Consider the following 25,712-nt stretch of genomic DNA (forward strand, 5'->3'; position numbering starts at 1 on the left):
GGAAAATCCGATCGTTCGGAACGTGATGACGTTTGTTCGTTACGATGGGACTATGTTGAGGCTAGTAGCCAATAGCTTTGGTCTCCTAATTTGATCTGCGCATGCGTGGCACTTTGTCCGATTGGAATTCTCTACAAACAATTGGAAAAAGTCTGATCGGATTTTTTTTGTCGGAAAATTTTAGATCCTGCTCTCAAATTTTCTCCGTCTGAATTTCCGACGGAAAAAGTCGCTTGAGCCCGCACATGATTAGATTTTCCGACAATATAATCCGATCAGACTTTTTCCGTCTGAAATTTACACTGGTGTGTACGCAGCATTAGTCTCCAATTACTGATAGTTTACAGTACCCGGAAGTGATGTCATTGGAAATCTTGATTAATTGGCTATATTGTCAGAACACCGCGACAGCCCCACTTTCTACCATGATCCCCTCAGCGCATGCTTGGTAACTCATGTAAGGGCGATGCTGTGATCTCAAGATGCAGCATCACCAGGACAGAACACTTAGATGCAGGAGTGTTCAGGCAAATCCGGGATAGATGGCATCTTTGGATTGGCCGGGCCAGAGTGCCGTAATTCCCACGCATGCACAGCTCAGTGTACATGCACAGAAAACATTGCTGGCAGGTAAGACTTTCCTTGGAAGAAGTGACACACAGGGGGTTATTTACTAAAACGGGTCCACACAGAATCTGGAGCAGCTCTGCATAGAAACCAATCAGCTTCCAGCTTTTATTGTCAAAACTTAATTAAACAAGCCAATGTTAGAAGCTGATTGGTTATTATGCAAAGCTGCACCAAATTCTGTGTGCTTCAGTTGTAGTAAATCTCCACCAAACATTCTCTTCTGCAATGAAAACCTGCCTGCCAGCAATGTTTTGCAAACCTGAGATGAATTTCAACTTTGCATAGAAATATTCTGGGAGGCCGGATCTGCGGCCTGTACACAGATACAGTATCAATGGATTTATTTTTCCAAAGTAAAAACATCCGGATCTCTCTAAACTCGTTCAACTAGTTCCTTAAGCTGCAGAAACATATTTTGCTCTTGAGTAGACTCCACCCCCCCCTGTGTATTGATGGAACTTTCTCTGCGTCCCAAGCCCTTTCATAATATTGGTTTAGGGCGGGGTTCTGCCTTATTCTGTGTTTTTACTTTGAGGAAGGAAGATATGGCCACTTCGGTCTCCACGCTTGATTGGTTATCTCGCCGGAGATGACAAACAGCGGTCAGTTCTCCTTGTAGCAGCAAAGGAAAAACAAAGTCAAAGCCAAGTCAATGCTTCCAGGGGCAGGACTGCAGAAGGCTGCCTTTTCAAAGGGCAATCACAGGGAGTTTTTGGTAAATAAAAGAGCGGCTAACATTGGGTTTATTTTGTATGTTAGGTGCATGCTAAGTAACGTGTAACAATTCCAGGTATGTATTACTTCTCACAGAGGTCACAGGGCTCCCGCTGACAAGTCTTCCTCTGCTTTTCTCTCCAGAAGCACAGAACCATCTTTATTCAGGTTCACGATCTACTTCCTGGACTGAGATGCTTGCTCAAAGATTACACAATCCTGTCAATCTTAGTGTGTGTGCGCAATTCTTGGCTGCATTCACAAATGTCTGACACAGATCAGCCCCTGCTGCAAGCCTTTTAACTTGCAACAATTTTAAATCAATCTGTCATAGGCCTTCTTTGCAGGGGTGCTGTTAAAAATAGGTGGTTGACTTTCTCTGCCCGCAGACCAACCAGCTGCGAATTAAAGCGAAGGTCCACCCTAAAGTGGACCTTCCGCTCATTGGAATCCTCCCCCCCTCTGGCGCCACAATTGGCACCTTTCAGGGGGGAGGGGGGTGCAGATACCTGTACTGTATCTCACTTCCGGCATAGCTATCTGCGGAAAGGGGCGTAGATTACGCCCCTTTCCGAAAGTCCCCCGCTGCCTGCTGGGAAACACACGGATCCCAGAGGCAGCGGGACCATCCTTATTGCACAGCGCGACTCGCGCATGCGCAGTAGGGAACCGGGAAATGAAGCCGAAAGGCTCCACTTCCTGATTCCCATACCCAAGATGGCGGCGGCAGCACCCGAGAGACGATCGAGAGATTGGCTTTGGGTGCCGACATCGCGGGCGCGCTGGGCGGGTAAGTGTCCTTATTTTAAAAGTCAGCAGCTGCAGTATTTGTAGCTGCTGGCTTTTAAAAAAAAAAAACGGCGGGACTCCCGCTTTAACATGGCCAGTGCCCATGTTAGTATACACCAAGTGCCAGTTCTCCCCACAAAATCATCCTCCAGATCCGTTCTGGATGCTTTTTACCACATTCCAGTACAGTTCTGTGCAGGAAAAAAGCAGCAGGTTGCACTTTTTTTTGGGGGAATTGAAAAGCACTGGAATGTACCGTGCTGGTGTGAATGAAGCCATGGAACCCATATAACAGGGATATGCAATTAGTGGACCTCCAGCTGTTGAAAAACTACAAGTCCCATCATGCCTCTGGGTGTCATGCCTGTGGCTGTCAGAGTCTTGCTATGCCTCATGGGATTTGTAGTTCTGCAACAGCTGGATGTCCACTAATTGCATATACCTGCCATATAACCTACTTTCCGCGCTTCTTTGATTCAGGAAAAAAAAAAGCAGTGCTCAGCATGTGGTGTGAGCGGTCGCCAAATGCAACCCATTGAAATTACCAGCACCAAGCTGCAAACATGAGCCAAACTCTTAGCTTGCACTTCAGTATTCCCATTCATTATCCCTGTTCTGCTGCGAAAAAGAAAAAGCATTCAGGACTCAGGAGGTGGCAGCATTGCTTATGGAATGCCTGGCAGCCACAGCTCTACTCCTCTGAATAGCAATCCATTGGAGATTGCTTTTCAGAGAGTCATAGTATAAAAGAGCCATTATAGTCACTGGGTTGTCTGAAATGTTCTCTCACAAACATACTTTTATCTGCATCAGTCAACTCACTTTCAAGGCCAAAACTTTAATGAATGATAAATTGAAAGTCATTGTATGAAGAATAATGGAGGACTCCATACAGCACTCCGGCTCAATCCTGTTCAGACTTTTCCATTTTCAATTTGATCCTACAGAATAAGCCAATAGTGATGGGGGAAAACAATAATTGCTGATCGGAATATCAAGATGATCTTTCATCATTTGGATCATTATGTGTATGGATGAACGTTGGAGATGATGCAAACAATGCACCAAAAAAGTATTTTATCTCAGAACAACCATGCCTGTGCTGCAAAGGTGAAAGGAGTCTGGCTGGTTGTCATAGGCAACCCACATATTCCTATTTGGCACCTTCAGCACACACCAGTTCCACACTGCAGTTTACAGTTAAAAATGAAAGGGTTCTGGCTAGTTGCTATGGAGCCTGGCTAGTTGATATGGGCAACCAGCATACTTGTTGGCAGCATCCGTTTCACACACCAGTCCAGTTAAAAAAAATGAAAGCAACCAGGTTGGTTGCTATGGGCAACCAGTTGTTCTATATTCAGCATCTTCTACACACACCATTTCAGTGCACAGTTGAATAATAAAAGGCCTCTGGCTGATTGCTACAGGGTCTGGCTGGTTGCTATTGACAACCAGAAGCCCTCTAGGCAGCTTCTTCCTCTACTGCACAGTTGAAAAAAATAAAAGGCCTCTGGCTGGTTGCTATGGGCAACCAGATGCTCTTTAGTCAGCATCTTCTACGCACACCAGCCCCCCATTTCAGTGCACAGTTAAATAATGAAAGGCCTCTGGCTGATTGCTATGGACAACCAGATGTTCAGCATCCTCTACACACACCAGCCTCCCATAGCAGTGTCACGTTGAACATAAAAGGCCTCTGGCTGTTTGCTATGGAGTTTTGTTGCTATGGGCAAACAGATGCTCTTTATTCAGCATCCTCTACCCACACCAGCCTCACATTACAGTGCACAGTGGTATATAAAATGCCCCTGGCTGGTTGCTATGGGGTCTGGATCGTTGCTATGGACAGCCATGAGTCCTCTAGTCAGCTCCTTCCTCCATTGCAGTGCACAGTTAAATAATTACATGGCTGTGCTTGGTTGCTATGGGAAACCAGATGTGCAGCATCCTGTACACACCCCAGTCTCCCATTGCAGTGCAGTTGAAAATGAAACTGCTATGGGTAACCATAAGCCGCATAGCCTGCTCCTTCCTCTACTGTATGCACAGTTGAATACTAAAAGGTCCCTGGCTGGTTGCTACGGGCAACCATAAGTCATCTAGCCTGCTCCTTTTCTCTACTGTAGGTACAGTTGAATAATAAAAGGCCCCTGTCTGGTTGCTATGGGCAACTAACAGTTTTGCACTCCGCCCTTTCCCCACATCCTAGGCCGAGATCCTGGGCTCCAGCCAGAACTCCCAGAAACTGGCCCCCTCCCTGGGCTGATCGCGAACACCTGGGACCATCTCCCCGCCTCCCCATTGGCTGGCCAGAGTTGTTGTTGATCTTCCACTGCCCGGCCCGCCCATCGAACCAGCCCAGAGTAGCGGATTGGCCGTGCGGCGAGCACACGCTCCGGCCACGCTCCGGAGACTGTCACCTACGACGGCCAATCGCCTTCGCACGCGGGACCTAGCGTCCGGGAAAGCCAATAGGCGAGTTGTACAGAGGAGAAGGGGGCGGGACTGTAGGAGGACGTGTGCGCGCTGCTGGTAAACACTGAGCGCCTCGTGTGACAGAGAAGAGAGAAGGAGGCTGCACAGCACAGGGGATCCGCACACCAGACGCGGGTAGGGGGAGTGGACGTCTCCTTTAATTCCTTCTATTATAGATATGAAGTGTGTATATAGACCGTATGTAATTTGTTGTACTTTTATCCCTGTGAGAGTTTTTTTTTTCTTGCAGCCCACAGAAGGAGACATCTGAGACCCCGCACAGCAGATTTACATTGGGGGGAGGGGTCAGTCTGCAGTGATCTGGTCATACATGAGTAGATGGCCTGTGTGTAATAACTGCTGCTGGGGAGTTGGGTAACCCATGGCAATGCCCACGTCTGATAGATGGGCGGTCTGGGCTGTTTCTGACCCCACTTGTCATTCAGAGGCCACAGATCGGTCATCCCAAGCCCCCCCGTGTCCTGACAGATTCTGTCCTGAAGGACCTCCAAGGGGGAAACTGCACACAGATGGCGGAGGAAGTCCAATCATCGCCATACACCTTACAACCTGATTGTAAGACCTCCTTTACACCTGATGGCTTCATACAAGTTTAAAGCGGAGGTCCACCCTAAATTGGCACCTTTCAGGGGGGAGGTGGGTGCAGATACCTGTACAGTACAGGTATCTGCACCCACTTCCGGCATAGATATCTGCAGAAGGTACACCCCTTTCCGCAGAATCCACGCCCCTTTCCGAAAGTCCCCCGATGTCTGCTGGGAAACACACGGATCCCAGAGACAGCGGGGACCATCCTTATTGTGCAGCGCGACTCGCGCATGAGCAGTAGGGAACCGGGAAATGAAGCCGCAAGGCTCCACTTCCTGATTCCCATACCCAACATGGCGGCGGCAGCACCCGAGAGATCGGCTTCGGGTGCCGACATCGCGGACGTGCTGGGAGGGTAAGTGTCATTATTTTAAAAGTCAGCAGCTGCAGTATTTGTGGCTGCTGGGTTTAAAAAAATCGTGTAATCAGTACAGTATGTGTCCGATAAAAGTCGTTCGACACAGACCACACATGCTCGGAAACACGAAAATAAACCAGGACACGGGCCACACGTATTTGACATCATTTAAAATACATAGCTACGTACAGCGGAAGATTTTTCCAGAATCGTACGCCAAAAATCTTACACACCTTTTGCACTGTTCTATTCGATCTTAGTTGGATGTAACAAAATGTGAATGATCTGTGTTACGATAATCGGAATGTGTGTATGGGGCATTAGGAGCTTGTACAATCAGATTGTAAATTGTATGGTCCGCTTTAGATTGAACAAAGCTATGTAATACAGGGACTAGACAAAACCGTCCAATCGGTTAGTCTGGGGTTTGCCAGGGTAAAAAGTTGTAAAGGAGATTGTACAATCAGATTGGGTTTATGTGCATTGTCTGCAGATTTCTGCATGTATAATCCTCTTAAAGGAAACCTGCCTGGAAGGAATCCTTCTATGTGTCCCCCATTTATTTAATGGCGGCTCCTTGGCTGCTGTACAGGTTCTCTGTCTTCCCACTTGAAGCTGCTGACCTGGAACCAGCATAGGGATCGAGGATCTCAGGTTTTCTCTGACTCCCATTTGTTGTGATTGTTCCAGGTCTGACTCAGAAGTAATGAAGACAGCCAGGCAGCTAGTATTTTCCAGAGGCAGCGAATGGTGGTGTATCTCTCTATTGTAGTTTGTCTGGTGCTGCAATCCCTGAGGTTGTGCTGATTGCAGTCTGTCAGTGTACGAATTTACGTGTAATTATATGGGGGGGGGGGGGTCCATTCTACTTGCTGGACTTTGTGGCGTGGGGGGGGGGGGGGGGTGGAGAGAGAGATCAGGAGGATTAATTTGGTATTAGAAGATTTTAAGCTGCGGATAGTGAAGATAGTTAAGACCCTCTCCACGCTGATGTTCTTTTGCTACATTAAAGTGCACCAAAAACGCAATAAAAATACTTCCTATGGATCTCTTCCCATCAGTGGGCTAAAAAGTCCCGCATGCTGCATTGTTGGTGACTTTTATAGGAAACGCCTCAAAAAGCACCCATGGTGCGTTTTTTTGAGTGACATGTCCAAGTTTCACAGGTGCATGCTGGGAGTCAGGAATTAAAAAAAAAAAAATGTGTTGTATAATAATCCATATTATGCTTTTTAAGCGCACCATTGTGAAAGGGCCTTCTCACATTCCCAGTGTTGAGATTTGGAGATTTTTGTACAGTTTTTTTTTTGGGAACTTTTTGTAAATTCATTTGACTAAGGGCCCGTTCACACCACATGCAAGTCCAGTACGTTTTTTTTTTTTTTTTTTTTTTTTTTACCTGCATCAAAAATGCATGGAAAGTAGGTTATATGATTTCCAATGGCAAAGTTTACACCAGTAAAGTCAGTTCAAGGGCTTTCCAGTTCCAGAAAAAATGAAAGGATTCACTAGAACGCTTAAAAAACGCAACAGACCCCAGCACTGTGAAAAGAAATGGAATGCATCCGGAAACGCATCAAAAATGTGCATGCCAAAACGTGTCTGGAATGGATCTGGAGAGAGGTTTTTTATTTTTGTGGCGTGAACCAGCCCTAACAGTACCCAGGTTGTCACCTTCTCCTATAGCGGTGGTGGTCAGATTATTTGTTATAGGAGATCTCAAGTCCATCCCCCGACCCCGCCACAGGGCTGCGCATAATAATTCAGTTCCATGTAATGTTACAAAAAACGATTTGGGACGGCAGGCCTGCTTCTGTATATGGCCGGAGACTGACGTACTACAGAGGACTCGGCGCGTGATTGAGGAGATGTTGGAGATGGTCATAGACTGAAGACAGGTTACATGAAACTGATAGAGATTACAGCCCTTCCGATCCTCGCACAGTGGACCGATTGGGTCTACCTTTCCATTTCTCAGGTGGACCCAATCGGACCACCCATTGTTCTCTATGGAGTGGAGGATGTTGGCGGACATGTCCTCTGGCATCCAGTCCGCTAACGGATGGATGGGGATATATTCATTATCCATCAGGCAGATCAGATGGAAACGGGCAGGGGGTCCGTTTCCACCTGACCGCCCCATAGAGAACAGTGGGCTGTATTTGCTCTGCATAGCGGAACAGGCACAAACCTGTCACCCACCTACTCAGTAGGGATCGGAGTAGAAAACCCCCCGCAACCCCCCCCCCCCCCCCCTGCTGAGCAGGCAGATCTGCTTGATGGAGTTCACCCGTCTGAAAGGGGCCCTTTACAGGTCAATAAATCTCTACTACATAGAACCCCTGAAAAGATGCTCCAGATCTTAGGAAAGATTTATTCATATTGTTTAGAATGTTTTAACAAATAAGTTGGAGCAGTTTATTCATAATTCAAGATGATAAATAGTACAGCTCAGTCATTTTTGAAAAATGAGGACTTGCAGGACAGCGGAGTGGCAATGCGGTGTGACCCTTCCATGTACTGTGCAATGTATGATGGGTCCTCGCAGATCTGTCCATACCATCTGGAGGGGTGTGGTGTGCTTTGTGTACAGAAACATGCTGGCTGCTTTATTTTCTTCTCTGCAGAGTTTAAACCTGTTTTGACGGAGAGATGTGACCAGAAGGAGATGACATGCCCAGGCTGACATTCCTGCAACTTTATCATTGCTTCAACACCGATACAGTTGAAGCAGCACATAAAAAAAGACAGTGTAGATTACATTGTTCTGTGTGGCTGGGTAACTTGAACAAATCACTTAGTCTTCTGGGATTTTATTTTTTTTCTTTATAAATTTGGCACTTGGCCCTGGGTTAGTCACTGTTGGCAGAGCCTGGGGATAAGTCTGACAGAGGGAGCTGTGAATCTAGGGCAGACGTGTGTGTGTGTGTGTGTGTGTGTGTTACACAAGCAACAGTTTCAGCAGTACTCTCACACTGACACTCCACAACATTAGATTTGTAATGCAATGAGCACCTTGTCCCATGCAGTCCGTCCTCCTTCCCCTTTTTTGTTTTTTAATATATGGTGTCACAGTGACGGGTTCATTGGATGCCATGTGGTCTTCTGACCTTGGCAGCTCGATCTGTTCAGCTACTCCACTCATGAATGTACTTAAAGGATCACTAAAGATAAATATAGATAATTTTTTATTTTTATTTTTTTAAGTAACAAACATGTTATACTTGCCTCCATTGTGCAGCTCGTTTTGCACAGAGTGGCCTCGAACCCGGTCTTCTGGGGTCCCTCGGCGGCTGTCTCGGCTCCCTCCGCAAGGACTCCACAACTTCAGGCAACTCCCTCGCATGGTGTGGAGTGCTTGCGGGTGCGCTCCCGTGATACAGCCAATGGCTGCGCTGCTTTCAATCCATCCACCGTAACCGATCAGCAACCAGGCTGATCGGCAAAGAGGATGTCGGGGACGAGCACGGGACTTTCGAGGGGTCAGATAAGTATAATGGGGGGGGGGGGGCAGTATTGTCCGATGTGTTTCACCTTAATGCATTAAGGTGAAAACTTTTACCTTTACAACCCCTTTAACTGCTTAAGGACCCGCCTCATGCCGATATACGTCGGCAGAATGGCACGGCTGGGCACAATCGCGTACCTGTACATTGCCTTTAAGTGCCCAGCCGTGGGTTGCACTCACGACCTGAGCTCCGTGACTGTAGGACCCACAGACCTGATCGCCACCGGTGTCCCGCGATCGGATCACAGAGCTGAAGAACGTGCTTCCTAGCGAGGCTGTCACTGATCGTCTGTTCCCTGTTATAGGGAAAGACAATCAGTGATGTCAGACGCCAAGCCACACCCCCTACAATAAAAAAAAAACACACTTAACCCCTACACTGCCCCCTAGTGGTTAACCCTTTCACTGCCAGTGACATTTTTACAGTAATCCGTGTATTTTTAATCGGACTGATTGCTGTATTTATGCCAGTGGTCCCAAAAATGTGTCAAAATTGTCTGACGTGTCCACCGTAATGTCGCAGTCAACAATAAAAATCGCTGATTGCCGCCATTACTAGTAAAAAAAAAAAAAAAAAAAAAAATTAATAAAAATGCCATAAAACCATCCCCTATTTTGTAGACTCTATAACTTTTGCGCAAACCAAGCAATAAACGCTTATTGCGATTTTATTTATTTGGGGAAAAAAGTAGAAGAATACGTATCGGCCTAAACTGAAGAATTTTTTTTTTTTAAATATATTTTGGGGGGATATTTATTATAGCAAAAAGTAAAAAATATAGAATTTTTTTTCAAAATTGTCGCTCTATTTTTGTTTATGGTGCAAAAAATAAAACCCGCAGAGGTGATCAAATACCACAAAAAGAAAGCTCTATTTGTGGGGAAAAAAAGAACGCCAATTTTGTTTGGGAGCCACGACGCACGACCGCGCAATTGTCAAAGCGACGCAGTGCCGAATCACAAAAAGGGGCCTGGTCCTTTAGCTGGAAAATTGGTCCGGGGCTTAAGTGGTTAAGCTGAAGTACATATCTCTTCCCCAACCCCCCCCCCCCTCCCCCCTCTTCTTCTTTTTTTTTTTTTTTTTTTTTTTTTTTTTGTTTGTTTGTTTAACCATTGGGCTGTTGGGTTTTCAAGACATGACCATGCGACAAAAGCTGGTCATTAAACCAGCTTTTGTTAAACAGCGAAGAGTACACGCATGCTGAAAGTTAGCCGCACACGTCTTTCCATATGTGTGTACATGGGCGTTTTTACAACCTTTCCTGAATGATTTAATTTGATAGATAGTGACCCACGTTTTAAATGTTCGTTTAGCCACATTTGTGTTTAGAGGAGTTTCAAATGCTTCTAACCTCAGCGTCTGAACTAATTTTTTTGCTTTCCAAAAAAAGGGCTCTAAACTCAACTGCCAAAAAACTGCATTAAACAAACCTGTGCACATGTACACATTGGATGAATTCAGGGGCAGCTGAAAAAAGCATCCAACTGCCTCTGAGCATCCGTTTACCAGGAGCAGTGCACATGGGGCCTAATACAGGTGTCTGTACACGTCACAATGTTCAATATAGCAATTGTTTAGATGACTTGTACAGTGCATTCAGAAAGTATTCACAGCGCTTCACTTTTTCCACATTTTATGTTACAGCCTTATTCCAAAATTGATTCAATTCATTCTTTTCCCCATCATTCTATAAACTATACCCCATAATGGCAATGTGAAAGAAGTTTGAAATCTTTGCAAATTTATTAAAAATAAAAAAAAATCCCATGTACATAAGTATTCACGGCCTTTGCTTAATACTTTGTTGAAGCATCTTTGGCACCAATCACAGCCTCCGAGTCTTTTTTTTTGGAGTATGATGCTACAAGCTTGGCACACCTATTTTTGGGCAGTTTCTCCCATTCTTTGCAGGACCTCTCGAGCTCCATCGGTTGGATGGGGAGTGTTGGTGCACGGCCATTTTCAGATCTCTCCAGAAATGTAAGATCAGGTTCAAGTCTGGGCTCTGTCTGGACCACTCAAGGACACTCAGAGTTGTCCTGTAGCCACTCCTTTGTTATTTTGGCTGTGTGCTTAGGGTTGTTTTCCTGTTGTAACCTTCGCCCCAGTCTGAGGTCCAGAACGCTCTGGAGCAGGTTTTCATCAAGGGTGGCTCTTCATCTTTCTCTCGATCCTGACTAGTCTCCCAGTTCCTGGTGTTGAAAAACATCCCCACAGCATGATGCTGCCACCACCATGCTTCACTGTAGGGATGGTAATAGCCAGGTGATGAGCGATGCTTGGTTTCCTCCAGACATGACGCTTCCATTCAGGCCAGAGGGCTCAATCTTTGTTTCAACAGACCAGAAAATTTGCTATCTTGATTCAACCCCCTTCACAATCTTAATCCGGCATGCAGAGCCGTTCTCTTCTCGCAGCTATCAAAAAAAAAAACTTTTTTTTATCACATTTCTCATTTTGCAAATTTAAAAAATAAAAAAAAGATTTAAAAATTCTTTCATGTTGCCATTATAGGATATTTGTAGAATTTGAGGAAAATGAATGAATCTAATAAATTCTGACATAACGATGTGGGAAAAGTGAAGCGCTGTGAATACTTTCCGGATGCACTGTATCTTCCAGAAATTGGTTGTGTTAACTGGCCAATTTGATTAGTAAACAATTGTTTGTTGTGGTGCAAGATGAATTCAAATACAGCTACATTTTTTTCCCCAGTGTTATGAAGTGAAAGAAGACAATGGGGTTAATTTACTAAATCTGGAGAAGGCAAAATCTGGAGGCGCTGTACATGGTAGCCAATCAGCTTCTAGCTTCAACTTGTTCAATTAATCTTTGACCAAAAAAAAGAAGCATTTCCTCCGATTCAGTGCAGAGTTTTCTGCTCAAGCTGACAAAAAATATGCGTAATTTCACACAACATTGCTAAAGAGAAACCTTGTAACATATATAATATATATACTGTATTATTTTACGGTTCAAATTTTGAAAGAATTTTCTTTCGAAAATAGTTTCCAAGAATTTTCCTATGAATTTCGCACCATTAGTGGGCTGCAAAAACAGCCGATTTTCGTGCGGAAATCAAACTTGAGGAATCGGACATGTTGGAAATTTTTGGAAAAACTAACGATTTTCTAATCAATGATGGGAGAATCGTGCGAGGAATGTAATAATAAAAGAAAATTTAAGGAGAGAAAAGAAGATTCCCGGTCACAAAAATTTTCTGTAGCAACATGAGGTGAAATTGAAGGCTTGGTCAGCCAAATTTTGAAAATCAATGGTGGCAGGATTGGATCACAAAAAAAAAATAACTTTCTGATTTTGAAAAGAAAATTTGTTTGAAATTCGGCCATGTATGGCCTGCATAACACACACTCCCCCCCCCCCCCCCCCCCTTATAATGGGGGGGGGGGGGGGGGTTAGAGAGAACATGTGCACGTGTTATACGCCGATATAGGCTGACACAGAGGGGAAAGAGGGGCCGAGTGCAGCCGAAATAGACAGAGCCGGATCTCCTGTGTATTCTGCTTGCAGTCACTCAGTCCCGCCCCCTGGACAGCTCCTAGCATTGAGGTCCCGGCATTGGACCAGAGTTATGTCCATCATACGATCTGGGCGTGATGCCGAGTACACAGGAGATCCAGCTCTATTTTGGGAAGGCTGCAGATGGACACTTATCAGGCTGTAGTGAGGAGCAAGGCTGCATTGATGCTCACTGACCACTATTTTGCTTCAAATTGGTTTATTTAAAAAAAAATATTTGTATAATTTTTTTTTTCCCCGAAACCTCCCTCTTAAATTGGGGTGCGTGTTATACGCTGATAAATACGGTATTTTTCTTTTAGATCAAATGGATAAACCTGCCTGTAATGGCCAGTTAACATGATCTGAAAATCGGACCTAAAATGCCACTTTCGATGCACTCGTATGATAATTGGATCGTTGGTACAGAGCTTTCGAGAACCGATCACAACAGTTCATCTGATTATTATCTGATGGGACAAGCACGAAAAAGTTTTTTTGTATGATACCAGACCATATGATTTTTTTTTTTTTTTATTATTTTAATCTGTAGAGTTGTCACCCGAAAACACAATACAAATGCACTACAACACATCATGTCCATTTTTTTTTTTTTTGTAACTTTAGTAACCTCTCCATTTTTGATATGCGACTAGCATGCAAAAAAAAAAAACCAACAAACTGATGATCTGTCGTCTGATTTTTGGATCGTGTGTATGGGCCATTAGGCTTCATGTACACTGCTGCTGGTAAACGGACGTTTAGGAGCAGTTGGGTGTTGTTTTTTTTTTTTTTTTTTTTTCTCTCTCTCCTTCAGCTGCTCTGGACCTCTTCTGTTCTCTTATCTGTCCATGTACACAGGGTCGTTTCTAGGCAGTTGAGTTTAGAAGCATATTTTTTTGGAAAGCTAAAAAATGCGTTCAGAACGCATGTTCAAAGGCATTTGAAACTCCATATGCGTGTAAACTCAGTAACTTGCGTTTCGTTTTACAGGCGTTTTTAATGAAAATGCATTTTTGACTTCTTCCTCCTTGCGATGTTGACAAGACGCTCTCTGGCCGCAATGGCAGGGGCTCGTTCGGTGACTTATATAGGGGTGGGGTCACTGGGTGATGTCACATGGTGACCCCCCCTTTTGATGTCACAGTCCCGGAGGATACTGTGACATCATAAGGGAGTGGGGGGTCACCATGTGACATCACCCAGTGACCCTGTCCCTTGTCCTTATATAAGTCGCCACACAATGCGACCCTGCCATTGCAGCGAGAGGAGAAGACCGGGCTCCTCCACTAGTAAAAGCTAGCAGAAGATAGCTGACGAGTTCGGCGAGAAGACCCCAAAGACGGAAGAAGACCACTGGAGCTGTGTAATAAATTATTTTAAAAACTTGTGTGTGTGTTTTACACTTCTTTTTTTTTTTTCACCAGGTGAATGGGTAGGGGTGCATTGTACCCCATACTCATTCACATAGGGTGGGTGGGGGCCGGTATCTGGGGGCCTCCTTATTAAAGGGGGCTCCTGGATTCTGATAAGCTCGCAGACCCTGACAACCAACAGCCAGGGTTTTTGGGAAGAGGCCCGTGTCCTCATCAACATGGGGACAAGGTGCTTTGGGGTGGGGGGGTCCGCAGGGCCCCCTCTTCCCCAAAGCAGCCCCCCATGTTGAGGGCATGCGGCCTGGTATTGCTCAGGAGGGGGGACCTTGCTCGTCCCCACCCCCTTTCCTGACTGGCTGGGCTGCATGCTCGGATAAGGGTCTGCTATGGACTTCCCCATGCCATTTTTTTTTTTTTTTTGGCTTCCCCTTTAAATCCATACCAGGTGACGGGGCTAGCAAGGTGTCAATCTCGCTGATGGAGGCGGCGACGTTCACTTCCTTCGCTAGTCCCGGCTACCTAGAGACACGTTCAAAATGAACGGTCTTTACTCCGTGTGTGGGCAAGTCCGTTCATTTCAAAAGTCCGGTGGAATCCCGCCATAGTCCGGCGGATTGTCTGCCGGAAAAATCCGGTTGTGTGTGGACAGGTCCGCTCGTTTGGAAAGTCCGGCGGACCTCCACTGCAAAGTCTGGCGGGTTGTCCGCTGGACTAAGTACGGCGGGTTGTGTCGATCTTGTGTACGAGGTATCAGAGGGGAGGACAAAATTAGTAAACAAGTTGTGGCCAGAAAAAAAAGCTGCGGGAGGCCATCATTTTACTGTTCACATTTGTGTATTGTGGCACCCCAATGCACTGTACAGTAGATTGTGATGGACTGCAGCACACCACTACCATATGCTGTGTGTGTTTTTAACCATTGTGGTGCATTGATAGCCCATTAAAAATGAATGAGCCCTTTTAAAGAGATTGGACATTAACCCATTGAAAAAAAAATGCATTAACGCACGGTAGCAGTTCCAATAGTGTGAATGGGCCCTAATAGAATTTTGTTCTGAGCCTTGCCCATCTAATGTTTTTGTCAGGGTGCTTAATTGGTGTGCTTTTGATATGTAGAGGGGGCGGGGTGTGTATGTATATGTGAAAGGAGATCCTTGTAGCCTATCCGCTCTTATCTTGCTGTAGAATTTATGCTTCAATGAAATGCATTTCAAATGAATTCCATGTGGTTGCTTCACGTCTCTGTAGGAAATTTTGGAAGCATGCCTTTTTATCCCACAATGCTGTATGGCTCTGATTGGGTATATATTGCTGAAGAACCTCTGCAAACATGGAATCGGGGGGCATTCCAATCGAATCGGGGGGCATTCCAATAAGTTTTGCAATCTAAACTGTAACAGTTATGTATGCAGAGCTAGAATATGTGAAAATATAGCTGTGCAGCAATTGCAACACTATAGATCATGCAGGCGTGTCTTCTAATGCTCCTTTCAGTAAGTCAGGAGGACGCTGCTGAAGTTCTGCATTAGTAAGGGCTCGCTCCTCATTGCACACGCTGTTTTGGGTGGTTGGGGAATGAGTGGCAGTAGCAGGAGGGACGTCTGTTTGCTCCCGCTCCCTTAGATACATTTGCCCTTGTGGTTCCTAACCTGGTGTCTTACAGGTCTGTATTGTTGTGATTGGCTGTGTTCCCACCTGGCTTATAAATGTCAGTGCTTGTTGGGATGTTGGAGAGGTGCTTGCCAAAGGGGAGTGTTGCAATGGATTTGTTTTCTCTCCCTTTGCTTAAAGTAACATTGCTGAACAGGGATTTGTGACTTTAGGTTTCGAGCAAAAAGGTGGCGCTAAATTGTTAGACTTCATTCTGCAGTCGTTGCAGTAAAGTAAGTTTGGCCATCATATGATGCTGTTCTTATTAAGGTTCTTGCATTTAATTTATTTTTCAGAGCATTGAATGTTTGCCCAGATATTACCCTCAGGCACCCATTTTTCCCCTCTAGTGCATACTGTATCCTAGCTTTAATAAATATTAAAGCTAGGATACAGTATGCACTAGAGGGGAAAAATAAAATAAATAAAATAAAAATTATATATATATATATATATATATATATATATATATATATATATATATATATATATATATATATATATATATATATATATATATATATAATATAGTGTATGTAATAATACTTATAATATTTTTTTTATAATGGAGTATTATTACATACACACTTATTTTTTATTTATTTTTTTCTTATACCTTGTTATTGTGAGAAATGGCTTCTATGACGGGCAGACACTTTGATTTGCTGGGACTCCATGTATGAACTTAAGGTGGGACATGGGAGGAGTTCTGTAGTCCCACAGTTGGTTTCTTTTTTTAGTGCATTAGAAGCACTGTGTCAGCCCAAGAAGGATGTTAGGCTCTCAATGGATGTCTAAAGTCAGCCATAGATGGATCAAATCTTGTCTGGTTTGGCAGGAACATATCGCTCCATCAATCAACTTCAGTACAACTAGCTTAATAATTATTTTTTTTTCTTTCTTTTTTTTCTTTTTTTTTTTTTTTTTTTCTTTCATGTAATGATCATTATGTTCTGCCAGCAGAACACAATAGCGCTACGGGAGGGATTCCCCCTTCAACTGTGTTAGGGGAATTGCATGATTCCCCATGATTCACCTGTGGTGAAAGGAGAGTACTGCATAATCTATGGGCTACTTAAGGGAGAAGTTCACTTTTAAACAAAGTAATGCACACATTTTTGCAGGTAAAAGAAAATGTATTTATTAGCATCCTGTAAAGCATCTCGGGCTCCAGTAGACTGTCAATGTAGCTGTCTGCCTGTACCTCCTACTATATAACAGGAAGGATCAATGAACTACCAAGAGCGCTCATTAGTGTGCTGGTAGTTCATTGAGAACTACAAAGTATCAGCTGAAAAGGGGTTACCTGGGTGACAGTGGGTGCAGGGAGAAGATCCCTGTCCTGATGTCATGATGGGGGGTGGCGGGTGAAGAGGCTGCTCCGTTAATAACCTGGTACACCCGAACTATGGGTGTAATGTGAAACGTGTCCCTAGAATTGGACTTATCCTGTTAAGAATTCAACAGGCTTTGTTACAGTGCCTTGCGAAAGTATTCGGCCCCCTTGAACTTTACAACCTTTTGCCACATTTCAGGCTTCAAACATAAAGATATAAAAAAATTTATTTTTTGTGAAGAATCACCAACAAGTGGGACACAATTGTGAAGTGGAACGAAATCTATTGGATTTTTAAAACTTTTTTTAACTAATAAAAGAAAGAAAAGTGGGGCGTGCAAAATTATTCGGCCCCCTTGCGTTAACACTTTGTAGAGCCATCTTTTTGCTGCGATTACAGCTGCAAGTCGCTTGGGGTATGTCTCTATCAGTTTTGCACATCGAGAGACTGAAATTCTTGCCCATTCTTCCTTGCAAAACCGCTCGAGCTCAGTGAGGTTGGATGGAGAGTGTTTGTGAACAGCAGTTTTCAGCTCTTTCCACAGATTCTCGATTGGATTCAGGTCTGGACTTTGACTTGGCCATTCTACCACCTGGATACATTTATTTGTGAACCATTCCTTTGTAGATTTTGCTGTATGTTTGGGATCATTGTCTTGTTGGAAGATAAATCTCCTTCCCAGTTTCAGGTCTTTTGCAGACTCCAACAGGTTTTCATCCAGAATGGTCCTGTATTTGGCTGCATCCATCTTCCCCTCAATTTTAACCATCTTCACTGTCCCTGCTGAAGAAAAGCAGGCCCAAACCATGATGCTGCCACCACCATGTTTGACAGTGGGGATGGTGTGTTGAGGGTGATGAGCTGTGTTGCTTTTACGCCAAACATATCGTTTTGCATTGTGGGCAAAAAGTTTGATTTTGGTTTCATCTGACCAGAGCACCTTCTTCCACATGTTTGGTGTGTCTCCCAGGTGGCTTGTGGCAAACTTTAGACAAGACTTTTTATGGATATCTTTGAGAAATGGCTTTCTTCTTGCCACTCTTCCATAAAGGCCAGATTTGTGCAGTGTACGACTGATTGTTGTCCTATGGACAGACTCTCCTACCTCAGCTGTAGTTCTCTGCAGTTCATCCAGAGTGATCATGGGCCTCTTGGCTGCATCTCTGATCAGTCTTCTCCTTGTCTGAGCTGAAAGTTTAGAGGGACGGCCAGGTCTTGGTAGATTTGCAGTGGTCTGATACTCCTTCCATTTCAAAATGATCACTTGCACAGTGCTCCTTGGGATGTTTAAAGCTTGGGAAATCTTTTTGTATCCAAATCCGGCTTTAAACTTCTCAACAGTATTGCAGACCTTCCTGGTGTGTTCCTTGGTCTTCATGATGCTCTCTGCGCTTTCAACAGAACCCTGAGACTATCACAGAGCAGGTGCATTTATACAGAGACTTGATTACACACAAGTGGATTCTATTTATCACCATCAGTCATTTAGGACAACATTGGATCATTCAGAGATCCTCGCTGAACTTCTGGAGTGAGTTTGCTGCACTGAAAGTAAAGGGGCCGAATAATTTTGCATGCACCACTTTTCTTTTTTTTTTTTTGTTTGTTAAAAAAGTTTAAAATATCCAATAGATTTCGTTCCACTTCACAATTGTGTCCCACTTGTTGGTGATTCTTCACAAAAAATTTAAATTTTATATCTTTAACTTTGAAGCCTGAAATGTGGCAAAAGGTTGAAAAGTTCAAGGGGGCCGAATACTTTCGCAAGGCACTGTATGTACTGGCTGCATAAGATGTTGAAATGTACTTTTTTTTTGTCCTTGAAATACTTTTATCAGGTAAAATGTTGGGGGGATTTTTCTCCTTCCATTGTACAGCTGCAGTCAGGCTTGGCAGTCATACACGGTCCAATACAAAACATCTAATACGAGTATTGAGTAGAAGATGGGACATTTAAGACTGAACTCCTGAGCAGTAATATGCACTTATGACATTACAAGTTCTCCGAGGATTTTTCATAACATGATTTGTGATATACAACTGATCAGCAATTCTTCCCATCTCTTCAGAGGTAGCCGGGGTCACATAGAAAAATCAACTAATCTGGGGAGGGTTTGGTGTCCCCAACTTATTTAATTAAAGGATTTGGTAAGGCTAGCCATACATGCTTAGATCTCTCCTGCAGGCTAAGTGAGAGAAATCGATCCTCTGTGCTAAATGGCCTAGATGAAGAAATCGCCATTGTCAACTTTTGTATTCAGCTGTCTAAATTCCTGAACAGTGAATGCATCTGATTGGATGCTGTCGCTGTTTAGTCCACCTTTATCCACACGGCTCAGTGGAGTTTTTTTGTTGAGCTGAGTGGTGCTGACATGACAACCTACAGCTGGGGGGGGGGGGGGGAGGAGAGGGGGGGCGCAGACATTTCTCAGCTTGAACAGTGCTTGTATCCAATCAGATGCAGCGCTGGTCAGGTATACTGACAGCTGTGGGTGTGGTACTGCAGATTTGTCCTGTTTATGGTGGATGGGGGGGAATTGAGTGATGTCCTTCATTTTAGCCCAAGGGGCTCACAAGAGAAATCATAACATTTTAATTATATTTAAAAAATTAGCTAGGTCACAGTTTACTTTTTTTATGTAATGTGTAGTTAAATGAGGCTGTAATCTGCTCCAGATTCTCCATCAGACTTTGCTCTGTTTGGGGAAAAGCTGGTTAATAGGATTAAGAAGGCTTTGGGTTTTTTAATTATTGACTATAGGGTGTTTGATCAGGAGTGAGTGCTGGCCGTGGCCATTAGATAAGGTCAGAAAGTTCAGTATTTTATTCATTGTGTTGTAATTAAAGGAAAAATAGATGCCTAATATAAAAGCTGCTTTTACCTATGCACGAAGTGATCTGTCACTGGGGAGAAAAACTAAAACCAAACCTGCCTTGAACCTCGTCTGCTTTTGGAGTAAAAAACTATCCAAAGATGGTTTTCTATTTCAGATACATTAATAATTTAGTTTATTCAGCATGAAATGGAGCTTGGTTATGTACCACAAGGCTGTATATTCTGCAATATTTCAGTTTTTGGTAAACATTTAATGAATCCACGTTCTGCAAGCTGAGATAACAACATGCACTGCATTGATGCATTCACACAATTTCACAGTAATCATGAGATAAAACAAAGTTCAGGAATATTCCTTTATCCCGTTGTTTTGTATGTACACTACAAACTGTATGATTGAATCAGTTTTGATATTGCTGTTTTACTAATCTGATAAATGGGGAAACCTTAATTTTGTTTGAAAATATTAAAGATTATAACTACCAGCAAGAACAAGTCCTTACATTTTAAAGAGCCCCTGTCATTTCTTATCCATCATGGCAGCGCCTGTTAGCCGTTATCCACTCCCCTGCTGCCGCCACGTCCCTCACCTTGTGTCCCCTCCGCATTACCAGCCGTCCCATTAAAGTGAATGGGACTGTCAGTGAGTCAACAGCGGGTCAGAGGAGGAGCTGCTGTGGGACAGAGATGACAGTTGCTCTATAAAAACTATGATTTAAATAGAGTTTATTTTAAATCAAGTCTTTTTACTAGTGATTTAAATCAAATCCACCCTGTACATAACCAAGCTCCATTTCATGCTGAATAAACTAAATTATGAATGCATCTTTAAATAGAAAACAATTTTTATTTTATTTTTTTATTTTTTTTACTCCAAAAGCATTTTATTAAAATTTGATTAAAAATCAGATTTTCTATAAAAAGAAATCCTGTGTGTGTGTGTGTGTGTGTGTGTGTTTTATTTTTTTAATCGATTTTTAAATTGATTTATTTGTAATATATCCACCCTGCGCGCCGAACTAAGCATGTGCAACTTGCTCTATCAGGAGATGGACTGGGGACAGTGGAAAGGGAGGAGGATCAGAGAAGGCAGGATCAAACATACTCTTTACACAATGCTGAGGATTACCTTCTCTGCTGCTCATACTGCCTGTTAAAACAAGATAAACGGCTAAATATACACAGTTTTCCAGTCCTTAGATTAACGCTGACCTATGTGACCAGGAGGGACCTGATCTTGGTCTCCTCCCCACCCTGTGACTGGACAGTGATAAGAGAAGCAGGACACTAATGGAATGCTAACACTGTATGTCACTCTGGTCTCTCCTCTTATCAACATGCTCATTGCCCTGCAGCACACCTGATTGTTTGTGTCCTCCTCCTCCCTCATGTTTTCTGAGCCCTGCTGTATAGGGACTGATGGAATTTGACAGCAAGTGAAATACCAGTACTTGCTTTGCTTACATAAAAAAAAAAATTAAATAATTTGCATTAATGAATACAGACAGGGCTGATAAGGGGATACCACCTGTTGGGTGGGCCTGGGGTATGGGAGGGGGTCCTGGACAGTAGGGGGGAATTTGGATGTTGGCAAGATTGGGGGGGGGGGGGAGGGACAATGACAATGACGACACAATAACAATATACCTGGAGTTCAGAATTGGAAGATTGGTAGTGTCTATCGGTGGCTTGTCATACAGGTGTGATCTGAGCTGTATTCAGCGCTATGAAAGAATAGATCCGCTCTTTTGCTGACCTCTTTGCTGGGAATTGAATAGACAGCGGTATTTAGCTGTGAAATTCCAGACCGGATTCTGTTTTTTTCCACTCCTAGACTCTCATTGGATTTAAGCACTAATGATTCTATTTTTAAGCGGTGTTAATTAAGGGCTTAATTAGGGCAGAGTATGTTTACTTTTTTTGCTTTTATATAAATAGATGACCTATACTTTTGCTAATGATTTTGCCCTGTTTTGAAAAATTGCTTAATGATCTAAATTTTAAATGTAGATAGGGTTTTTTTTATTTTAAATTCTAGAATATGATTTTATTTGGGTTAAAGGGTAATTCCATCTCTCTGCTTTTTTGTCACTTAGTTGAGCCATAAAAAAAAAAAAAAGGGGGGGGGGGGGGGGCCTTTTTTTTTTTTTTTTTTTGCAGCACTGTGCCTGCGCTGCAAAGGATCATTTTTACTATTTTTCTCCCCCTAGATTTGGGCTTTACGGACGGTTCACACCAGAATCACATGAATGAGGTCTGTGTTGCTGTGCGATTTCCTGAGCATTCCTCTGCAGTGTGATTTGACTAGGCTGCAGATTGTACCAGAAGACTGTGATGGTCACTTCAGAACCTTCACCTTTTTCTGCTGTAACCACTGAAGGGTCCACTTGTGCTTACGCTCATTGAAGAGTTGAAGCGCGTCTTGTGTGCGGCTTTCATGCAGAAGAATGCAAATTGTCCGCCAGTATTTTAAGATAACACGCTGCATTCATCTTGCCATCAATTTTCACAAGATTCCCTCTGCCTTTTTTTATTTTTTATTTATTTTTTATTTAAAGCGATCACACTCCCACTCCATGGTAATCTTGTTGCTATAGGCCTGTCGACCCCTCCCCAAACCTAGCGCTTATGGTTGTGACCATTAAAGCTCTATTTTGCTCTTGTAACTCAAGATTAGGGTGCTGTGAGGCATGTCAAGGTGTTATCGGGCATACGGTAACCAGGCTTTTTTGTGGAAAAGGCTTCTTTCTGACAACTTGACCATGAAGCTCATTTGTGTTAAGTATTGTCATTTTGGTCCTTGAAACAGCCACAGCATCATTTTGCAGATCCGCCTATATTTCTCTTGAGGTTACCTGTGGGTTTTTTTTTTTTTTTTTTTTTTCTTTGCATCGCAAACCATTCGTCTGGCAGTTGTGGCCAAGCTTGGTATCGAGATCCCCCCCAAAATTTCCACTTCTTAAGTGATTTGAACAGTGCTTGCAAAAAAGAACTTAAATCCTTGTGCACTAAAACTGTGGGTCATACCTTCAAAGTTAGAGTAGTAGTAGTACAGCTGGCCAAAAACACATGGAGATGTGGTATGGAAATGAACCATACTCAATGTGTTGGATATCAGGACAATGAAATAAAAACAATGGTTTTTATTTCTTCAATAAACAATCGTGATTTAAAAAAATGATAAATAATGAAGGTAGTATTGCCTTGCTAATTTTTATAGCTGACCAGAATTCAGCATTAAAATTCAATCACCATGTATAGCCATTAGACCCGTGGAAAGGGCGGGTGGATCTGGATGATGGACGGTGTTAGCCGGAAGTGCGGAGAGGGTGAAGACCCAGGAACCAGCGTGGATTGCAAGCTCGTCTGTTGCCGTGATGTTGCGTTTTGTGCGGCGCATGCGCCTTGTCATAGTGTCTATGGTGCTGTCCATTAATAGTTAATTTGAACAGTACTGGCTGGCATGTTCAAGGCTTTGGTTAGCTCTTTATATCCTTTTTCCATCTTTTTATAATGTCCTATTGCCTTGTTATGCAGGTCATTTGACAGTTAATTTCTGCGCCACATGGTTCATTATCTAGCCTGCTTGGTGCATCCACATGAGAGCTAACAACAAAGACTAAACTAAAAAGCTAACAAAAGCCAGAGTTGTGGAAAATTTAAAGAGGAACTGCAGGCTCCATCAGGAAAAAAAAAAGTAAGCTACAAATACTGTAGCTGCTGATTTGTAATATTAGGGCACATACCTGTCCAGAAATGAGTGCACTAGAGTTTCCCTTTAAATCCCAATTCTTTATCCCCAGAAAGCAATGACTTGTACTAACCAGGATCGCCTAAATAAAAGAAAAGAAATAAAGCGCAGCGCTTGGCCACTAAATATGAATGTGGCCTAATAAATGTAAAACAAAACAAAAAAAAAAACTGAAGTCAAATATACAAATATTGTGAAAAAACATTAATATAAGATGCTTCTGAAACTCAAGTGTCCAATAGAATCAAAAACGAACTGTGAATCCAAATGATCATAGATAAATTGATGCAGCAAAATAATATAAATGTCCCATGTGAATAAGAAGCAAAGGTAGCTAATCTTGTTTGTTCAAAAATAATAATACTTGACCACATGGACCCTTCACCTCTATAGATCACTAATAAATGTATCACCTAAATGCCATAATAACAGAGCAATTTCCCCTAAAAGTAAAGAATTGCAGAGCTCGGAGCGCTTCTCCCCGCTCTGTCCTCACCCGAGCCAATTATTCAATTGGCTATCAGGTGCTGCAGGCGCCATCTAGACTTGGGGAAACCGAAAAAGACAGAAAAGCGGAACTTTCCCTTTTGGGTGGAGCTCCGCTTTAACCTTTTTAATTACCGTTTTTAACCTGTGTGTCTCGCCTTGTGTGTCCGTACCAAGGTCAAGCATCCCAGGGTATGGAAACTTTTGATCCGGACCATTTTTGTGCCGGTTCACACTAGTGCGATGTCTGTGCGATGCGATTTCAGTCATACAAACTGGCTGAAACCGCATCACAATCTCACACCAAAAAGGCGCAGGACCCTCTTTGTTTTGGTCTGCACTGGAATCATATTGTATGGGTGTTCACACCTATGCGATCCGATTCTTGCACCATTCCACAGTTCGCACCGCGATCTGCAAACTGATCTGGGGGTGTTATGAACTGTACATTGACACCCAAAGCAGTTCACAGATCTCAGAGTGAACCCCGTTGCGATTGTGGTGTGAAGTGGGATACGGCACTGAATCGCAGGGTTTCCCGCTTTGCACCAGTGTGAACCTTAGGGTGATTTCTGTTGGGAGTGAAAAAAGAGCCAACAACTATATAATTCTAATTCATTTGATCATGAACCTTGAATAAAAGCCAGTTTTCTTGGAATGATCAGTCATATTTTCAATATCAATGATATCCACACTTTTGAGCACAACTGTAAAGATGTAACTGTAGAAAAAACTAAAGACAAAATAACGAACAAAAGGGAAGCTTGTTGGGGTTTACATTTAATTTTAAAATTTGTACCAAAACATTCAAACCCTTTTAGGGGGGTACAAGGCAGACACAGGCACTTGCCTCTGGGAAAAGATTTGGGGTGCAAGAAATGTAAAGATCAGAATTTCAGCGAAGTGATGCAAGTTTGTGTGTTTGGATGATTAATGTTGCAGCATTTTGTGACTCCAGCCGTCTGCTCCTCACACGTAGGTTGTGACTACTACCTTGTGGAAGTGTGATACTCCGCACGTTCAGTCTAGTGACTTCATACCCTGTGTGCTCTCCTCCTGCAAAACCCTTCAGTATTCTGCTTTGTACGTGTGGCCAGACTGCGGGGAGAAGCGCTCCGAGCTCTGTAAGTCTTTACTCTTTTAGGGGAAAATGCTCTGTTATTATGGCCTTTTAGGTCATCCCGGTTAGTACAAGTCATTGCTTTCTGGGGATAAGGAATTGGGATTTAAAGGGAAACTCTAGTGCACTAATTGTAATTGTTAACGGGGGTATTCGTACAGCTTGGGGGTATTGGAACTAAATGGTAGTATAGATAAAAGGAATTCTTTGCATTGAATTTGCCATTAAAGTGTAGAAATTGTCTTTGTATCACAGGGGAATGTAATATTGTCAGTAGCTGGACATGTTCCGTGGCTCCTTCACAACAACAGAAAATACAAGTTGTGATCTTGGGTATCTGTGATTTTCTGTTTATATTTAATAGAAGTGATTAAACCCCCTTTAACTGCTTTGTTTCTAGTTCTTCAGATTTAAAGAAAAAACGCTTTTGAAGTTATTTTTGTACCCAATAGGACTGGTGATAATTTTGACAGTAGGAGCTATACAGACACATTGGGCAGCCCTTTGTATTTATTTTCTAAAGAAAAGGCTGAATTGTAATCTGCTTATAGTT

General features: G+C 43.2%; 1 protein-coding gene across 2 annotated transcripts in view; it reads left to right on the forward strand.

Annotated features, from left to right (window-relative positions):
• The first annotated feature begins 4,599 nt into the window (after positions 1 to 4,599).
• The window catches only part of COQ8A (coenzyme Q8A), a 118,079-nt gene continuing 96,966 nt past the window's right edge, over positions 4,600 to 25,712 (forward strand). The window contains exon 1 of one of the 2 annotated variants that reach the window (XM_077485862.1): positions 4,600 to 4,743. The gene's annotated coding sequence lies outside the window, so the exon portion shown is untranslated. The remainder of the gene's footprint in view (positions 4,744 to 25,712) is intronic. The other variant, XM_077485863.1, reaches the window with a different exon arrangement.

The sequence above is a fragment of the Lithobates pipiens genome, unplaced genomic scaffold (genome assembly GCF_037356315.1).
Source record: "Lithobates pipiens isolate NorthernLeopardFrog02 unplaced genomic scaffold, aLitPip1_a1.2 Scaffold_18, whole genome shotgun sequence".
NCBI lineage: Eukaryota > Metazoa > Chordata > Amphibia > Anura > Ranidae > Lithobates > Lithobates pipiens.